Below are 14,653 nucleotides of genomic sequence, written 5' to 3' on the forward strand. Positions count from 1 at the left end.
GGCCCTTCTGAGGGTGTTCGACTCTGACACTGACAACGAGGATTTCTTTGTTTTTTGAAAGTGACAACGAAGGAGAGAAGCGGAGAGTGGATGACGAAGCCATCCTGAGCCTGTTCGTTTCCGACATTGGAGAAGAGGACTTTGGTGGTTTTAGAGCGCAGGAAGAAGAGAAAGATGGTGAATGAATGACTTTTCTTCTCCGTGTCACTTCACCTGAGCCTAAAAGGTAGTCCGAATCTATTTTTCTGGTGTGCTGTAGGTTACTGTTATGTACTACATGTGCAAATATGTACCCATAACTTGTTTTTCAAAATATTAATAAAAGGGGTGTGTCTCCAAACAGCCATCTCTTTCCTGACAATTCCCTTTGTGCATATTCTCTTACATATGATAAGTCAACATTGAAACACCTGCGGCTTTTAGTCAGGTGCGGCTAATGTATGTACAAAACAGGATTTTCCCCTGATTTTAGCTTGTGCGGCTAATATTCAGGTGCGCTTTGTAGTCTGGGAAATACGGTAATATGTTTCCTGTGCCTGATATCTTTTTAATCAGACATTTATCTCAGACTGCACTGAGTATCTTGTTTTCTTCAAAGGACCCCTTCCACAGGAGTCAGAGAAAAGCCTTTTCAGTCATGCCAATTTTGGAAGAAACTGAAATGCATTGAACATCTTTAAATTTTATCAGTGTAATTGAAATCTGTACATGGGGATTGTTCTTCTTTATATACACTGCTTTTTGTTTCTGTTTTTTTTTCCAAGATGAAACTAGCTTCTAGAAGTGCTAACACTTAAATTACCTGATCTGAGAAATGTCACAGCCCAACAGGCCCTAATTTAGTTGCACAAATACGTCACAGCCCTGTGTGCATATTCAACTAGGTGAAAAGGACGAATCAGGAATTCAAAAAAAAAAAGAAGTTTTGTCATATGCTGTGGGAGTGTCTGGTTGGGCGTGGTCCAGGTTCCTGTCATTTGTCCCTGGGAGTGGAGTTGGCCAGCTCATCACCTGTTGTCAATCTCCGGGGCTCCACCTAGAGGGTTTTTAAGCCAGCACGGCCTGCCACTCCTCGCCAGTTCGTCCTGCTACCATCTGTGGTAAACTCGGCCTCCTCTGAGCTCTGACTCTGTATATCTGGACCTTGGGTTAATATGTTTTTGTTTCCTGTATTCTTCAGATTCTCCACCCATCGCACTCACCAGTAGTGCTGTTTTTGGTCTCCATCCTGTCCTCCCATCTGCTCGGAACCCGAGGATTATATACTCCACTTCTCCTCAGCCTGCCCTTCAGTCTGTATTCTCCATCTCTTCGAAATCTGGACCGGACTCTCCACTCTTGACCCTCTTTGGAATACACCCCTGGCAGCCTTTTCCCCGTTAAATGACTAGGGTCGCCAAGTAAGCCCAAGACTATTCACTGGCACTCCGTACCTTTGTCCCTTACTCGTTTGTTTCCCATTCAGTAACATTTCTCCCCTGTGTTTACAGAAGTTCCCGTTAGAAGTCTCCCCGTGCTCTACGCCGGTTTCTCCGCCCACGGATTTCCTTTAGTTTTCTGCGTATGGTTTTTGTTAAACCCAGTTCCGTTCAAGTTTTGTTCTTTTCAATAAATTATACACAGTTCTAAGCAAATTGAGTCTGTTCTTGAGTCCACCGCATTCTCGTCCGTGACAGAACGTACTGGCCACTAATGGACTCAGCGGACCCAATTCGCGCCGCCATTAACAAACAGGGCGCGGTGTTAGGACGGCATGAACAGACTTTGACGTCCTTAATGGACCAGTGTAATGCTATCAGTGAAAAACAGGAGGAGTTACTTACCCGGTTGTCAGAAATCAGGGAGCCTAATCCACCCGTTTTTCCTAGTCAGCCGGGACCGTTGCCTGCACCCGCCGTTGCGCGTCCTGAATCGGCTTATCGGGGCATCTCTTCTCCTCCACCGGAGCCTTTTCATGGAGAGCTGGGGCTGTGTGGGGGGTTCCTGTTTCAGTGGTCGTTGTTCGTCAATCGCACGCCGCACGCGTTTCCTAATGAGGCTGCCAAGATTTCCCATTTTGTTGGGTTGCTTAGGGGTAAGGCGCTTGCGTGGGCTGAGGCGTTTTTGTTTTCTCATCCTATTGCCTCGTGTTCCTATGAGGACTTCCTCAAGGAATTCAAGGCTACGTTCGCTCACCCGATCTCTGAGGGTACTGCAGCTAAGAGGCTGTTGGGACTCCGCCAGGGAAAACGCAGCGTTGCGGAATATGCGATCGAGTTCCGCACCGCTGCTGTTGAAGCGGGTTGGCCGGATGCTGCGCTGCGGGGTATTTTCCTAGCGTCCCTTTCCGAACAACTGAAGGATCAGCTGGCTGTGCACGACGAGCCGGCCACGTTTGAAGCGCTTGCCTCTCTTGCTCTCAGGATCGATAGTCGACTGAGGGAGAGAGACGCTGAGAGGCGGTCCAAACCCTCTCCGTCTCTGTTTCGACCCGCGGCCGTTTCGGCGTTACCCCCGTCGCTTCCGGTGACATCATCCGTCCGTTCTCGATCTCCTTCCCCTGAGCCTATGCAGATTGGCCGCGCTCGGCTCACTCCTGAGGAGCGGGAGCGGCGTTTCCGAGCCGGAGAGTGCTTCTACTGCGGGGGAAGCGGCCATCGCATCGCTGTTTGCCCAGTCCGGCCAAAAGGCGTGGCCCGCCGGTAAGTCCGGGGTTACGGGTGGGCAGTGTTTTTAAGAGTGATAAACCCCGTTTTTTGCTTTCGGTTTCGTTGATGTCCGGTACTAAGGCTCATTCTCTCCGTGCTCTCGTTGACTCCGGGTCGGAGCAGAATTTGATAGATGCTGCGGTGGCTAAATCGTTCGATTTGCCCCTCATTCCGCTCGAGCCTCCGATCCCGGCCGCCGCTCTGAATAATGAGGTGTTCGCGATGATCACTCACCGGACCGCGCCTGTCAAGTTAGTCACGTCAGGTAATCATCAGGAAGACATAACTCTCTTTGCCACCTCTTCACTTGACGTGCCAGTGATCCTTGGTTTTCCGTGGTTGCAGAAGCACAATCCGCACATTGACTGGGCAGGGAAGAAAGTAGCGAGTTGGAGTTTGTTTTGTCTCGCCAACTGTTTAAAGTCAGCTCTGCCCTCGGGGGCTTTTGTTTCTCCTCCAGTGGTTGTCTCCCCCCCTGACCTTTCCTCTGTCCCTCCTGAATATCATGATCTACAAGAAGTGTTCAGTAAAGACAGGGCTCTGTCGCTGCCTCCTCATCGGCCCTACGATTGTGCTATTGATCTCCTCCCCAGTGCCCCTCTGCCCTCCAGCCGTCTCTATAACCTGTCCCGTTCGGAGAGGGGGACTATGGAGACGTACGTCCGGGATTCGCTGGCGGCCGGTCTCATTCGTCCTTCTTCTTCACCGGTGGCCGCTGGTTTCTTTTTTGTTTCTAAAAAGGATGCGTCGCTCCGGCCGTGCATTGATTATAGGGGCCTTAATGCGATCACGATTAGGAACAGGTATCCCCTGCCTTTGATCAGTTCAGCTTTCAAACCCCTCCACGGGGCCACTGTCTTCTCTAAGTTGGACTTGAGGAATGCATACCACCTTGTCCGCATAAGGGAGGGTGACGAGTGGAAGACTGCTTTTAACACTCCTCTGGGGCATTTTGAATACCTGGTGATGCCGTTTGGCCTCACCAATGCCCCTGCAGTCTTCCAGGCACTGGTGAATGACGTGCTCCGGGATTTTTTGAATGTTTTTGTGTTTGTTTATCTGGACGACATTCTGATTTTTTTCTCAGTCCCTTGAGGAACATCGGGTGCATGTCCGGAGTGTGCTGCAGCGACTGTTGGAGAACCGCCTTTATGTGAAGGCCGAGAAGTGTGACTTTCATGTCTCGTCTATCTCGTTTCTGGGCTACTTACTGGCGGAAGGGCAGGTGAAGACGGACCCTGTAAAAGTTAAGGCAGTGGTGGAGTGGCCCGTTCCTGGTTCGCGTAGACAGCTGCAGCAGTTCCTTGGCTTCGCAAATTTCTACAGGCGTTTTGTCAGGGACTACAGTCGGGTGGCTGCGCCTCTCACTCGCCTTACTTCCTCCCGGGTCCCCTTCGTTTGGTCCCCCGAGGCTCACTCGGCCTTTGCCACACTCAAGCGACTTTTCACTTCGGCTCCTGTTTTAGTCCATCCTGACACGAGTAGGCAGTTTGTGGTGGAGGTTGATGCTTCAAGTGTGGGGGTGGGGGCTGTGCTGTCTCAGCGTTCTGGTCCTCGTGGCAAGCTCCAGCCCTGCGCCTATTTTTCTCGACGCCTTTCTCCTGCCGAACAGAACTATGACGTTGGGGATAGGGAGCTCCTGGCCATTAAGTTGGCTTTGGAGGAGTGGCGCCACTGGCTGGAGGGGTCGGAACATCCATTTATCATCTGGACAGATCACAAGAATCTGACTTATCTCAGAACGGCTAAAAGACTGAACTCCCGCCAGGCTCGGTGGTCCCTTTTCTTTGCTCGATTTAACTTTGATATTTCCTATCGCCCTGGTTCCAGGAATCTTAAACCCGATGCTCTGTCTCGCCAGTACTCCTCGGACTCGGACTCCCGGGACCCGGAGCTCATTCTCCCTTCCACCTGCAGGATTGGCTCCCTCACCTGGGATGTGGAGGAGGCTATACGCCAAGGACTACGGGACGACGTTGATCTGGGAACCGGCCCGCCCGGTCGGCGTTTTGTGCCCTCTGCCGCCCGGTCGGCTGTTATCCATTGGATCCATACAGCCCGGTTTACTTGCCATCCGGGAGTGAGTAGGACCACGGCTTTGTTGAAGAGGTATTTCTGGTGGCGTTCTATGGACAAGGATGTGAAGGCTTATGTAGCTGCCTGTTCCGTTTGTGCCCGTAACAAGACCTCTAATCGGCCCCCGTCTGGCTTACTCCGACCGCTGAGTACCCCGCATAGGCCTTGGTCTCATATCGCCTTGGATTTTGTTACCGGCCTCCCAGCCTCTTCGGGGAAGACGGTGGTTCTGTCCATAGTTGATCGGTTTTCCAAGGCGGCTCACTTCGTGGCCCTGGACAAGCTGCCGACGGCTGCAAAGACCACCCAGCTCCTTACAGACCATGTGTTCCGTCTTCATGGCATACCCTCGGAGATTGTGTCTGACAGGGGGCCTCAGTTTGTCTCCCGAGTGTGGAAGGCCTTCTGTACGGCCCTGGGTGCCAAGGTCAACTTGAGTTCTGGTTTCCATCCGCAGACCAATGGCCAGACTGAGCGTTTGAACCAGGAGTTGGAATCCGCTCTTCGCTGCGTCTCGTCACTGAACCCGGCGGCCTGGTCGTCTCAGTTGCCTTGGGTGGAGTATGCCCATAATTCTCTCACGTCTTCGGCGACGGGTTTGTCGCCCTTTGAGGCCTCGCTGGGATATCAGCCACTGTTGTTCCCAGAGGATGGGGCGGATTTGGCTGTTCCTTCGGTCCAGCATCACCTTCAACGCTGCCGGCGGGTGTGGCGGAGGGTCCGGCGGGCTCTCCTTGCAACTGTCGACCGGCAACGGGATTATGCGGATCGTCGCCGCTCTGTCGCTCCGGCGTATCGGCCTGGACAACGGGTGTTAATATGTTTTTGTTTCCTGTATTCTTCAGATTCTCCACCCATCGCACTCACCAGTAGTGCTGTTTTTGGTCTCCATCCTGTCCTCCCATCTGCTCGGAACCCGAGGATTATATACTCCACTTCTCCTCAGCCTGCCCTTCAGTCTGTATTCTCCATCTCTTCGAAATCTGGACCGGACTCTCCACTCTTGACCCTCTTTGGAATACACCCCTGGCAGCCTTTTCCCCGTTAAATGACTAGGGTCGCCAAGTAAGCCCAAGACTATTCACTGGCACTCCGTACCTTTGTCCCTTACTCGTTTGTTTCCCATTCAGTAACATTTCTCCCCTGTGTTTACAGAAGTTCCCGTTAGAAGTCTCCCCGTGCTCTACGCCGGTTTCTCCGCCCACGGATTTCCTTTAGTTTTCTGCGTATGGTTTTTGTTAAACCCAGTTCCGTTCAAGTTTTGTTCTTTTCAATAAATTATACACAGTTCTAAGCAAATTGAGTCTGCTCTTGAGTCCACCGCATTCTCGTCCGTGACAAGTTTTGCTTCATTTCGACTCCCTTTTTTTTTTTAAAAGGTTGCTGCTCTCAGGGTAAAAAATGTGTTGATGAATGAAGCTCTCATACAAAGTGAGTTGCTGACAGTTTTGGAGACCTAAGGGAGCAATTCATTTGCAGCACAAGTGTGATATGTTTAGATCAGTCCCACAAATGTCCCAGACGCCTGAGCACTTTGAAAGAGTAGCAGGCCTGTGCTGGCACTGGAATTTCAACAGCACTCCAAGTAAAATGCTGGTCTACAGAGCAGAGCTCCTCACTGCCACTGTGATGCAGAATTTCTCATCACCCGATTGTATGAATCAGACATCCACTGGTTTAATTTCTACTTCTGATGTATGATGGAGACTGCAGCAGGCCAGGAAGGGGCTTTACATTTCTGTCTCTTGAGGAAACAGATCAAGGAATACTGGAATGGCCCGGGGGGAATCATGGCCCAAAACCTGGCAGAGCCATCAAAGGCTGGAATCAAACCAGAGTTATGTGAACAGTTGAAAAGGTGCTTCATTAATGCCACTACAAACTGCTGGAAGAATTAATTCATGAAAGTCTATTTTAGGAACACTAGAAACTCTTCAAAAATAGTATGTAGAGCTTCTTAAACTTCATTGTTGATTAAAGACATAACAATGAATAATTGGATTTAGTGCCGGATTCATACTGTAATACTCCACCCAAACATGCAGAAATCTGCATTATGAGGCCACCTGTCTTTCAAGGAACATATTGATTATTGTGCAAAAGTCTCAAGCCACATCCATCCATCCATTCTCTGCCACTTATCCTTTTCAGGGTCCCAGGGGGAGCTGGAGCCTATCCCAGCTGTCTTTGCATCCAAGGAGTCAGATTTTCTTATCATTTTTTCTTTAATTACTTTGTTACTAGCAGCTTATCCTGCAAAAACACATATTTTTTTTCCCATTTCTTTAGCTGAGACTGTGAAAAATGGAATAAAGAAGGTGTAAGTTGGCACATACGGGTATATATTGAAATGAAAGTATACTACAAATAAGCAATTGGAGTTAAAAAAAAATCATGGAATCAATTTATAGATTCTAAACTTTTGACTCATCAAAGTAGCCGCCTTTGGCAGATATAACAGCTGAACACACCCGTGTTCTTTCTTCAATAGAAGTCAAATATTCTTCAGAAAGTTCTTCCCATATCTGCTGCAGAAGTTCCCATAAATGTGACACTTGTAGGTTGCTTTGCTTTCACTCTTCTGTCCAGTTCATCCCAAACCAGCTTGATGTGGTTTAAGTCTGGAGTCTGTGCTGACCACTCCATGTTTTCAAGCTTAGCATCTTGTTCTTTTTTCCCGAGGTAGTTCTGTCATAGCTGGACTCGTGTTTTGGGTCATTATCTTGCTGTAGGATGAACCCCTGACCAACTAGGTGCATAGAGGGTACTGCATGGCGCTGCAGAATGCTGTGGTAGCTGCTTTGGTTCAGGCTGCCTCTCACTCTGTACAAGTCACCGACCCTGGATCCAGCAAAAAGTCCCAGACCATCACGCTGATGCCACACACTGTGGAACCATCCTTTCACCTACTCGACGGCTCACAAAGATCCTGTGTGATGAACCGAAGATTTTGATTCATCCATAACACCTTCTTCCAGTCTTCAGTAGTCCAATGGCGTTGTTTCATGGCCCAGGCAAGCCAAGTCTTATTCTGAAATCTTAACAAAGGCTTTCTTCCTGCAACTCGTCCTGTCAAACCTGCAGCTCGAAGTCTTCTCTTCACAGCTGAAACTGAGACTTGCTACTACGACCACTATGAAGCTGTGCTTGAAGCTGTTGTCCTGTCGCCTATCACACAAGCTGTTAACTCTCAGAAACTTGTCCTCTGATTCAGTTGAGGCTTTAGGTCTGCCAGACCTCTTCCTGTCAGAGTTTTCCAGTTTCTGAGTCTTTGATGGTGAAGGAACTGTACTCACTGACACCTTGAATTTCTTTGCAATTTCTCTGTAGAAAAGACCTACATTTTAAGTGTTATGATGGTCTGTCTCTCTTCCACTGTTAATTGGTTTTTTCTAACCATTTTATATCAATACAATTCATTCTGCAGTACAATACTGTTCAACTGATGCTCACGAGGGTATGATACCACAGTGTGTTCCAACTTTTATGTGTTTTTATGCAGACAGAGGGGGTTGTAAGTATTCCAGAAAAGTTGAAGTACCTGTAGGAATTGGTAGCACCAGCTTTCAAGGCTTGATCAACCTTCATTGCTGTAGAACAGTTTTATAATGTCAACCCATTTTGTTTTCCCCGAAAAGGTATTTTTGTATAATTCTGAAATGTACATTATGTATCTGCAAGTCATGTCCTTGCAGATACTATTCACATAGGACAAAAATACTATTCAATAGGAATAGTAGTCAGCAAAGACCTGATACAGGAAGAGATCTGGCCCTTTAGCTGATCCATCTATTGTTCATTCAAAAATCAGAAATGCTTGCAGTTGAAGGGTGGATGTGAAGAAACCGTTCTGATGAAAGGGAAACGAGGAGGGAAATGAATAAAAAATGGAAATTTGTGGTTTAAAACATAAACAATACATATAGAGGAGCAGTGAGTGTCTGCAGCCGTCTGTAAAACACGGTCATGAATTGGGGCTGCATTTTCAGCCAGTGGTGCTGGAGATCTTATCAAATTTATAGAATTATGAAAACATAAAAGTACCATCAGATTTTGATCCACCATGACTGTACCAGTCAGATGCTTATATCCAAGATCTAATTGGCAAATCTTCATTGTCATTGTGGCAGAAATCCAAAACACACTGCCAAAGCAGTAAAAGCATACCTAGAAAAACAAAACCGTCAGTCATCAATTGGCCTCCTCAGAAGCCCGGAGCTCAACATTAATGAAACGGCGTGGAATCATCTCGGCAGAGAACAGAACAAAAGTCCACCAGCATCCAAAGAAGAGCTTTCAATGTCCTGAAGAAGAAGACAGGAGAAAAAAATGACTAGGAGCATTCAGGCTGCGCGACAGACAAATATTTATTTTAAGCCTTGTTAGAAAAACAGCTTTTGCCTTCTATAGTATATTTGCATGTATATTTACACATTAGGATAATTCACCGAACCTGTTTACCATTTCCCAGGCTAAATATAAGAAATGGTGAGTGGCTGGCATCAGGTGATACTTTTTCAAATATTGGGTTAGTATAAAAGTCCAATTCTGTCCCTACAAGAAAGTACTTCCTATGGCTATTGGATCTCAAGTTAACTATGTCAAGGGCTAAAAACATACGTATGTTCAGAAGCTGTGAAAGGTACCTACTTTAGCAATATTTATAGAGCAACATTTATATTTGTTGATAAACTAAGCTGCAAAACTGCCACCAGAAGATCAACACTGGTCTCTGTAATGTACAAACCACAAGGGTATGAGTCAGCATGGTCTTATTTCAGAAAGTATCACCCCACTGACAAGACATTGTATCCCTAAAGATATAATAAGGTACTTTAATTTCTGAGTGTGTAGCATGTGGCTGTGTTATCACCTCCCCGCTAATTGGAGCCAGTGTTTCCTTTGCTTTGGTGATGTCAGCCTTACAGCATTGTTTCGGGGAACTTAGGGGGGAAATTTATATCGAAGGATAAAAGAGTCCATTTTTCCTCTTTACTTAATGTGCTTTTTTTTCTAGCACAAGACCTTCGAGGCAATTCTGACGTTAATTTGAGACTTGTATTATTTATAACTTTGATTTAGATGAAACACTGTTGGAGTGCTTTGTCTGGTGAAAAAAAGGCTCTCTCACATCACTGCAGCTCTTAAAACCCCACCTTGTGGTTTAAGTCATTGACCCTCCCTCTCCTCTATTCATCGTTCAACAAATGGCGATGCCCGGAGAGAGGCTTGCCTCTATTCCCTGCTGCGCTTTCCATTAGAAGTACTGACACACAATAGAGCATTTTTAAGCCTTTGACATTGCCATTGTAATGGACTGGGGTCATGGCATGATATGTAGGATGTAATGCATAAAACGCTGGTTAAGTACACACTGCTGTTCTTTATGGCTTTCAAATTATAGGGAAATCTTTTCACCTTTGTCCAAGGTGCTGCTGCACAGGAGTTCACATGAATTCATTATCCTCGAGTTAATCATGTGACCCCGTGACCCAGCGCACACAGCGCAGGGATACTCATTCATATATAGCAGACCCAAGGCTCAATGACAAAGCAACATTTATTGGAAAAGCTGTAAATTGAAAAACACACAGTCAGAGGAACGTCGGCGCTAGTGTCACTGCTGTCACCAAGTGAATTCACTATATGGATTTCAGACTGCTCTGTGGCTATTTCATACTACGTGATTTTCACAGGTTGTTTTTTGACACAGCTTAGCATAAAGACTAGAATTGGACCGGTCTGTTACTGAACTACCGCTTGAAGCTCTGTGCTGGTGCCATATTACCTTATTTGGTAAGGTTAACCTGTAATTCACTATGATAAAAACTAGAACTCTAATTCTGAGTAGCCTGAAAAAAGAAATGAATATTTACCAGAGAAATGGAATGGCCAATTCTTTAACCACAACTTGAATACAGCTGAATGTTGAACCAGAGAAGGGCACCCATCTGTCACTTATAGCAGTGACTCCCCTCAGCTATGTATAACTTTAAGCTTTCAATAACATATTTGCTGAATGTTCCTCAAAAGTTAAACGAATATGAGCTGTATATGTTTAAAACACACTGATAAATAACATCTTAAATGCACATTCATCATGTCAAAAATGAGAGATATGGATCGGTTGATTAACATATGCTGACTGTATTTCTTTCAGGCTAGGAGGAGAGAGCAGAGGAGAGGAAGAGCGCGGCAGATTGATGAGACTCCATAAGAGCAGGAAAGGTGAAGAAGAGGCAGACAGAAGTGACGGAGTTTAAAAGGGGCCAAGATCGTAGAATAGAAGCAGGAGCTCTGAGACCAGGGTTGGTAAAGCTCAAAACTGAACTAAATCATTTACGTGTCAGCATACAATCTCACAAATGACTGCTTCACCAACATCTTGCTTTTATGTATTTTTTTCTGAGGTTCTACGGCTGCTGCTTAAAAAAAAAACATCAACAAAGGTGAAGAACACACTTTTTAATTTCAGCATCAACCTGATTTGACCTTAAGGTACCCCGGTGTCTGACATTTTCCATAAAAAGAACATTTTGGTAAGGTTCATGGAAAGTTCAGGGTTTTGGATAAAACTTGTAATTTTAATTAAATATTATAAAAAATCACATAAAAAATGAACACTAAGGGTATGGAATCGACAAGACTAAAATACATTTAAGAGGAAATACTAAATTATTGGAACCATGATAAGTGGATGTTTATTATAATGTTTCCGGTAATAATATCTTGGGTAACTATGACAACTCTTAGATCTAATGCGTCTAAGCCCAGTGCTCAAGAGAAATGCTGAATTTTAGATAATAGGAGAAAAACCAGTGGGCATTAAGCTGTCGACAGAAGCAATACAGATAAATATAATGTACCTAGATGGAACCGAAAAGTGCTTTTCAAACTTTCCATGATCATTTTGCGTCTTTTCCCCTCAGTGAAGCAGTCACAGTTAGAATCTGCTGTGCAGTAATTGATCCAAAGTAGCCTCAGCTGCAGGTTTCTAAGTAGCAATGGTATAAACTATCAAACTGCTGCTTTCAAACAGCAGGGAGAATCCTGACAATTAGAATCAAATTTGTTGATTTTCCAGATTGAGTGTCACAAGAAGGCACACATCTGAACCATAAATGGACATTTACACAACTCACTCAAATGTGATTATGTGTAATGTTTCTGTTGCTCTCTTGCCTCACATATAAATAACAAATAAAGATTAAAAATCAGAAGCATCTCCAGCCACAAATTCCAGAGTTATAGTTATACTTGCACCATCTATAAAATTCAATTCACTGTGAATGCAAGCATTGTATATGCACAGTTTTCCTGCATATACAATACCTGCATGACTTGCTAATACTCAGAGGAAAACCTCTGAGTATCCTCTATTCACATCTATAAAGGGGATTCATAATGTGTATGGGGCTGGGGCAGAGATATCATCATGCAAATGCACTACTAACATTTAAAAATAGGTGTCTGCTATCTATCATGCAGTGATTGTGAGACTGATGAAATTGACATTTTTCACATGCTCTCCTAGCACATGTCCATTTCCTCATGCAATGGAAAACAAATTCCTAACTGATATCATCAGCACTTGTAGCAGAGGTGTGGACTCGAGTCACATGACTTGGACTCGAGTCAGACTCGAGTCATTAATTTTATGACTTTAGACTTGACTTGAAAAAATGTTCTAAGACTTGTGACTTGACTTGGACTTTTACACCAATGACTTGGGACTTGAATTGGACTTGAACCGGTTTACTTGAAAAGACTTGATATTTCACCCCAAATATAAAATTTAACATGCATATTATATAGAGATTGAAAATGTGACGTCATTCAGGGGTAAAACCGCAAAGGATTCTGGGAACTCGTGGCAAGAGGTACTAGCACACGCAGGCTTTCAATTAAAATCAGTTATACAGCGATAAAAGGAAACACAAAAATGTCAAGAAGCTGTTGTATTATTAACTGCAATAGCCGGTCGCATGACAGCCACGGGAAGCCGACGGGTAAAGAGATCGGTTGTTATCGGATTACGTCGTTGAAGAGAAATTGTTCAAGCCATGTTTCCGAAGTAACAAAGACGCGACGGATGGCCTGGATTGCAGCCATTCAAAGACCAAATATAACGTCCCAGAACACTCCAGCTCACAGGTTAGTCTGCTCCAAGCATTTACACAAAGGCAAGTCTGCTGTTGTAGTTAATGCGTCATTTTCATAACATAATTGGTGATATAGGTTACAAGCAAGTCTGGCGCTGAACAGAAATTGTCGCGCTATGCTCCTTTATTTATTGTGCATAAATAGTGAATTGTCCTGACACAATATTGCGTTTCGCTTCTGTTATTATGGTACATTGACAAAAACACATACTTTTATTCACAGGATAAAACAGGTTTTTTGTATCACTAATTGCCCAGTACGATTACAGCATACAGTATTATTGTCACTGCTACATTTCTGTGATGCTACCAGAAATGATTTCCACTACTAATTAATTACCGTTGAGCTCAAAGGTCCTATTAATAAACGGTTAATGAATGTGTATTTATGAAGACGATTTGTGAGACTGGTAAACTTATGATACGTACGATGGTCTTTCGTTCTACACGGTGCATTTCAAGGTCCTGCACCCATCCGGCGGTAAACTGTACCTGGGCTTGTTGCAGTGACCTGAAGTTACTAAACTTCATGAGTGTATGCACTCACTCCAAGAACCGTATGATTATAAATATGCATATAAATATGCTACAATGAGATAGCTGACTTCATCTAACTAGCAAATGTTGTCCAGGCTACGTTGGTGATGCAGTTTTTTTTGTGTATGATATTTTTGTCATGCGATTTTAAAGCCGGTCCTACAACCGCATCCAAGAATAACATGCAGCTTATCTCAGAACTGTCGGTGAAAATTATTCTTGGAGCTAGGTTTAATTGAGCTGCATTTTAAAGAGGTGGAATTTCACAATTTGTGTATATTTTCTAAGTTCACTATTTTGTCATGTGTTGAGAAAAACACAGATTTAAAAATTACATGGTCTAATATTTACATTTAGCATAACTGCAACATTTTTTTTTTCATTTTTTTTTTTAAAGACTCGAAAGGACTTGAAATTCAAAAACTGAAAATTGAAAATTTCAGACTTGTGACTTTACTCGGACTTTTACACCAGTGACTTGAGACTCGACTCTGACTTGCCTGACATTACTTGAGACTTGACTTGAGACTTGAGGATAAAGACTTGAGACTTGCAAAACAATGACTTGGTCCCACCTCTGACTTGTAGCACACATGGACACGGCGGAGCAGACTTATTCAGACCAATCAGGTGAAAGTGAGAAGTGTCTACAAATTGTAATGTAAAATTACAGTTTCCCACACAGTATAAATAGTACAAAAATAAAGTGTCCCATATTTGTGCTGGTATGTGCGCATATACTGTTGCCTAGCAATTATGTGCAAGCATCTCAGGTTATGTTGCAATGCAAATTTCTAATAACTACAGGAAATAATTCAGTAACGCAAACGTTAGTCACGGAGTTCCACATGGTTCTGTGCTGGCTCCATTACTCTTTGCATTGTACATGCTTCCCTTAGGCAGTGTTTTCAATATATCAATTGAAATTAGCATTTGTGTGTCGCATAAACTTGTGAAAAACCTTCAATGTTGCACCAAGCTGATAGATTCCAAGTGTTTGTAGCCTACAGTGTTTTGGTAAGCAATGTCTCTAATAGGAATTTCTGTTTTTCACTAGCTGTGATGCAATTCGCCTTTCTCTCCAGAGAGCAGTGTTCTTCTGTTGCACAATTAAGCTCTGTAAATAGCTCACCCAACATTGATTGCGTGTGTACAGACACATCCAGCTGTTCATATTGTTTCCAGAGTCGA

The 14,653-nt window shown here is 44.5% G+C and overlaps 1 long non-coding RNA gene across 1 annotated transcript; it reads left to right on the forward strand.

The window, feature by feature from the left end:
- Window positions 1-2,430: 2,430 nt before the first annotated feature.
- LOC146573717 (uncharacterized) lies at window positions 2,431-11,256 on the forward strand. Its single transcript, XR_014892420.1, has 3 exons — window positions 2,431-2,681; window positions 10,924-11,071; window positions 11,174-11,256. It is a non-coding gene; the product is annotated as an uncharacterized LOC146573717 (long non-coding RNA).
- The last annotated feature ends 3,397 nt before the right edge of the window (window positions 11,257-14,653 follow it).

This window comes from Mchenga conophoros, linkage group LG5 (assembly GCF_057382185.1).
Source record: "Mchenga conophoros isolate Kocher_MC1m ecotype Shallow Benthic linkage group LG5, M_conophoros_male_GT1.1, whole genome shotgun sequence".
Lineage (NCBI taxonomy): Eukaryota > Metazoa > Chordata > Actinopteri > Cichliformes > Cichlidae > Mchenga > Mchenga conophoros.